Raw genomic sequence first — 6,000 nt, forward strand, 5'->3', positions numbered from 1 at the left:
TTCCAAGTACATCTAGGATCATCATAATTTTTAATTTGTTATACCATCTTATGACATCTTACCATGTTTTGACGTGGTATTTTGTTGTTTGTTATATTCATAAATATTACAACATGTTTGAACTATGACACAGTTCAGTCAAAGAGTGGATAACACTAATCACCAGCAGATCACAATCCAGTGGATGTCATTGCGCCACTCTTTCCAAAGAAAGAAGGAACTGGCAAAAGCCAAAACAGTGTTCTTACATGGAGAGGACAAAAAAAGAGGACCAAAAGTAAATGCATGATCACAAGCTAGCTTGGTAGTTGGCAAGCCTAAAAGGTTCAAGGGTATGTTCACCTGAGAAATTTTTACTTAACAATTCGGGTCATCTAAATAATATAGGTAGCTGGAATTGTATGTGAAACAACTAAGCATTATGAAAATCTTAATGTTTCACTTTGTTACTACAACTCATCACCACACTAGTTAGCATTGTTTAAAATTTGGCACGTCCCTTTTCTGTCTTAGCATAGCTAGGATAATCACCAGCAACGTGCTAAGAAAGAAAAAGAAAACTGCACTAACATAATACACATAAATGACACCACAAACTTCCATATATTTTAAACCTTTTTGGTATACTTGTGTTTACCATTTGGTATAATTCTGTCTATTTTTTTTGGCAAGTTAATGGGTGGGGAAGGGGGGTGCAGCTAGCATCCCAATTAACTTACTCAATCTGCCCCTGTCTGACATAAATATACTAAAACTAATAATAACTTTACAAATAATTTGATCTCAACTTACGGTAACTTAACTTAAATTTAGTGTGATATGTTCGATTTTTAAGCATTTGACTACAGAAAATGCTATAAAATGATGTTCATGCTATGAAGGAAAAATATGCTTCAGTAGACAAGTTTTTATAAATAAAGACAATTACGCTCATATCTTGGCATGTGCTGTTTGCTACTTTATCAAGGCATTGAATACCATAATTTGGCCAGACTTACTAATAATAAATCTACCTTAGCATGTTTAGTGTAAAATGTTTGATTTTTTAGGATTTCACTCAAAGGAAATTCTGAATTTCCATGCTGTTTTATGAATGGTGCAATGGTATTTATTTATAAATTTTGAATTTTGAGGGAATTTTGCTGAAATTTGCATATTTAATAAACTTCAGCTGCAATTACTCAAGCATGAAATGTCACACTTGGTGTTTTCTTATGGTTTTGATTGCCAGTCGCCTTTTTTAACCCAGTCAAAAAATTTTGGGCACCTGTTTTAACAAATAAACTTTTAAAATATTTCAGTTTACTTTAATCCACCATCCATCTCCCTATTAGTAATAGTATTGAACTTGACTCATTGTGGAGATAATTTTCTGGAGTGAACCACACACATGTAAATTAGGAGTTGTGGCACAAACCGTGACAACTCGCTCGGCTCGCCCTGGCTCGCCTCGCTCCTTGTCACAATTTGTGTCCACAACTCCTAATTTACATGTGTGTGCGGAACGCAAGACGCCTTTCTTACCCCTCTCGCGAAACGAGTTGCAAAAAAGGCGTTGGCGGCACCTCTAACGGCCCGCAGCAACAGAGAGCGCCACCTGTGTGCTATATTTATTTTTCAATTGAACAAATATTTTTCTTTAGTATATGCAACAGATGGCTGCCGCAAGATATTCGTCAGAAGTTTTGCAAGCTAAGATGGAGGAAAACCTCCGTGAATTTCAAAGAAACCCCCAAAGAAATTTGTCTTTTTCACTCGCCCACACCGATTTTAACGAATGGCTTAGAGTATGGAAAATGGACATACCCGAAACTGACACAAACAACAAAGATCTTTTAATTTTTGCAAAAAAACACAAAAAAAAGTTTTATGATCTTTTGGAAAGCGAAATTGATGACTTACGAAGCTTAAAAGCAAGCTTTGGACTTGAAGTTAAATTTTCGATACAAAGAGACGGAGTTACGCAACACATGAACCACTATTTCAGTGAAAGAGAACCGCACGTGTTTTCAAAAAACACCAAAGAAGAAATCGAAAAAGAGTTTGTCAGATTTATCGAAAAAGCAAAGGGAGAAATTGAGGCTTGGTCAGAGAAGGGCTCGGGGTGGAAAATTGAAAGAATAGAAATGGCGTATATCAATGTCGCGCGTTATCAGCCATTGAGAGGGGGGAGTTATCTGCCTTTACCACCAAAATTGGCAAACAAAAAAGCAGTTATTAACGTGCAAAACAGGGATAACGAATGTTTGAAATGGGCTTTGAGAGCTGCATTATTTCCGCCAAGAGATGGGAAAAATCCGCAAAGAACAAGCAGATACCCAGTTGACGACGGAATAAACTACAATGGAATCGATTTTCCAACGCCTCTAAAGCAGATTGACAGGCTTGAGGCGCAAAACAACAACCTTGCAATAAATGTGTTTGGATGGGAAGACGACTGTGTGATACCTCTCAGAACAAGCAAAAAAGAAAATAGCATTTCCCGTATAAACCTTATGTTAATTGAGTCAGGATTAATTCAGCACTACTGTTTTGTAAAAAGAGTATGCGCTCTGCTTTACGATCAGACTAAATCACACAACAAAAAACACTTTTGCATGATGTGCTTGACCGGTTTTACAAGAGCAGACTTGCTCGAAAAGCACGAAAAATATTGCAATGGAGTTAACGGCAGGCCAACAAGAATCGAAATGCCGGAAGAGGGGAAAAACACTATTTCTTTTAAAAACTACCACAAACAAATGAAAGCGCCTTTTGTAATTTACGCCGACTTTGAGGCATTGTTAAGAAAGATGCAAGGATGTAAACGCGAAACGGCCGAGGAGCGCCAGAAAAGAAAAGACCTTGGTGAAGAAGTGAAAGACATGAAGCCGAGTTACACAGACAAAACAGAACAGCACGAGGCATGCGGATTTGCTTACACAGTTGTAAGGAGTGATGGTGAACACGAAAAAACATTTGTGTACAGAGGACAAAACGCCGTTGAAGTATTTTTGAACTGTCTTTTAAGTGAAGAAAGAAAAATAAGATATGAATTGTCAAAGCCAAAACCTCTTGTGATGACGGCAAAAGACTGGGTAAACTTCAAAAATGCAACCAATTGCCACATTTGCGAAGAAACGCTAATGAAACAAAACTTTTTGGACTCTTTGCCAGTTTGGATTGGAAACAAAAAGGAGCTTAATTACTTTGGGCAGATGCACAAAAAATGTTATTACAGAAAGGAAAAAGAGGAAAAAAACCTGGATACCGAAACCCACTATAAGCTAAAAAAGCTTGAAAAAGAAACACACAAATTAGCAGCGAAAAACCAAAAAAACTGCTTAGCGTGCCACAAGCCGCTTATCCAGCCGAACTACAAGGATGTGGTAAAAGACCATTGCCACATAACAGGCAAGTTTCGAGGAGCCGCACACAACATTTGTAACTTTATGATGCGAATAGATCCGAAAAAGGTTCAAATACCAGTTGCATTTCACAACCTGAGGGGTTATGATGAACACCATTTAATGCAGGCAATGTCAAAGATTTCAAAAGAGGCACAGAAAGAGGTAAAATGTGTCGCAAACAACATGGAAAAATACATCACATTTTCACTGGGGGGTTTAAGGTTTATTGACAGCTTGAACTTTTTACCTGGGAAGCTTGAAAAACTTGTAGAAGAGATACCAAAGGAGTCATTAAATATAACAAAGGATAACTTAGAATTTGAAGAAAGCGAAGAATGTTTTGAACTTCTTTGCAAAAAGGGAATCTATCCTTACGAATACATGGACTCATGGGGAAGATTTAAAGAAACAAGTTTGCCAGAAAAAGAAAAGTTTTACAGCAAACTTAACGACGAGCACATAACAGATAAAGAGTATGAACATGCGCAAAAAGTGTGGAAAACCTTTGGCTGCCAGACCCTGGGCGACTACCACGATTTGTACGTTAAGACAGACGTGACCCTGTTAGCCGACGTCTTTGAAAGCTTCCGAAAACTCGGTCTTGAGAAGTACGGGTTGGATCCCGCGAATTATTACACGACGCCAGGCCTTTCTTGGGACGCACTCTTGAAAAAGACAGGGGTGGAGCTTGAGTTACTTACAGACTATGAAATGCATCTTTTTGTCGAAAGGGGAATAAGAGGCGGAATTTCGATGGTAAGCAAGAGATATGCAAAGGCGAACAACCCTTATGTTGAGGGATTTGACCCGAGCCAGCCAAAAATATACATAACGTACCTCGATGCGAATAACCTTTACGGGTGGGCAATGAGCAAGCCGCTCCCAAAAAGTGGTTTCAGATGGAAAAAGGTTATGCCAACAGAAAAAGAAATAACGACAAAAAAAGAGTATGCAAAAGCTGGATGGATTTTAGAGGTGGACTTGGAATACCCGAAAGAGCTGCATGACGCCCACAACAGCTATCCATTAGCACCAGAGAAAAAGAAAATAAACAAAGAAATGTTTTCGCCTTACCAAAACAAAACAATAAAAAATCTTGATTTGCACCCGCCAGACACCGAAAAGCTTGTTTTAACTCTTGAAGACAAAACCAATTACGTCGTGCATTACCGAAACTTGCAGTTTTATCTAAAACAGGGAATGAAACTCAAAAAAGTGCACAGGGTCTTAGAGTTTGAACAAGAGGCGTGGATGGAGCCGTACATCCGGATGAACACAGAATTCCGAAAAGAAGCGAAAAGCGACTTTGAAAAGAACTTTTACAAGCTGATGAATAACTCAGTTTTTGGAAAAACAATGGAAAACCTGAGAAACCGTGTAGACATAAGAATAGTGCGCAGCGACGAAACAAAGAAAATAAGAAAATTAGTTGCAAGCCCATTGTATTCAAGACATGTAATGTTTTCAAACGATCTGGTTGGAATAGCCATGCGAAAAAGTAAGCTTTTTCTTAATAAACCGGTCTACACAGGCATGACCATCCTTGACGTAAGCAAGTTATGTATGTACGATTTTTATTACAACCACCTGAAAAAAGAGTACGGGGAGCGTTGCGAGCTTTTGTATACAGACACAGACAGCCTTTTGCTTGAGATAGAAACAGAAGACGTTTACGCGGACATGGCAGAAAACATTGACAAGTACGACACAAGCGACTACCCGAAAGATCATTCGCTGTTTTCAACAAAAAACAAAAAAGTTTTGGGAAAAATGAAAGACGAATGCGCAGGAAAACAAATTTCAGAGTGCGTTTGTTTGAGGCCAAAAATGTATTCAATAATGACAGAAGGTGAAAGCAAAAATGAAATTGAAAAAATAAAGAAAGGCTTCCCTGAGGTGGAAATAAAAGAGTGCGCGTGCGCAGGGGCCGGGAAAAGAATGCAGGCAATAATGGTGCCCATGGCAAACGAGCTTAGCTCGGCAAACGATGAAGAATTGGTCAAAAAAATAATAAAGAAACATCCGAAAGCAAGTGTGCTAAAATGTTGCAAAATGCTAAAAGTGGACGAAATAAATATAAAAAAAGCAAAGGGGGTAAAAGAGTGTGTGACAAAGAATAAGATAGATCATGAAAACTTCAAAGATACACTTTTTCAAAACAAGGAAAGCTTTCACGAAATGCACATGCTAAGAAGCTATGCCCACGAGATGTATTCAATAGTGGTAAACAAAAAATCGCTGTCGCCTTTTGACTCAAAGCGATGGATAGCGGATGATGGGATACATACAAATGCTTACGGGTATAAGTTTTGCGAAACAAAGCCTACATAAACATAACTTTTAGAGCTTTTCTGAGCCCAAGGGGCTCAAGCACTAAGTGCTTGGTGGTAACTGTGTATTTGGAGGAATAACAAGCAATTCTTCACGCACGAAGCCGCGCTTTGGACCATCGTGCAAGTAATAAAGCACTGGCTGATTAGGTTTAGTAACAGACCTTTCAATGCTGTAGACTTTTAATGACCAAATCGGATCTGTAGCCCTTTTTACGCCGCCTTCCAGCTCGCCAGGTTGGTAGAGGAAGCGCACATTAACGAGAGAGGGGAGTTTTTTT

Source organism: Oculina patagonica, chromosome 12 (assembly GCF_052425735.1).
Source record: "Oculina patagonica isolate OP01 chromosome 12, crgOcupat, whole genome shotgun sequence".
Classification (NCBI taxonomy): domain Eukaryota; kingdom Metazoa; phylum Cnidaria; class Anthozoa; order Scleractinia; family Oculinidae; genus Oculina; species Oculina patagonica.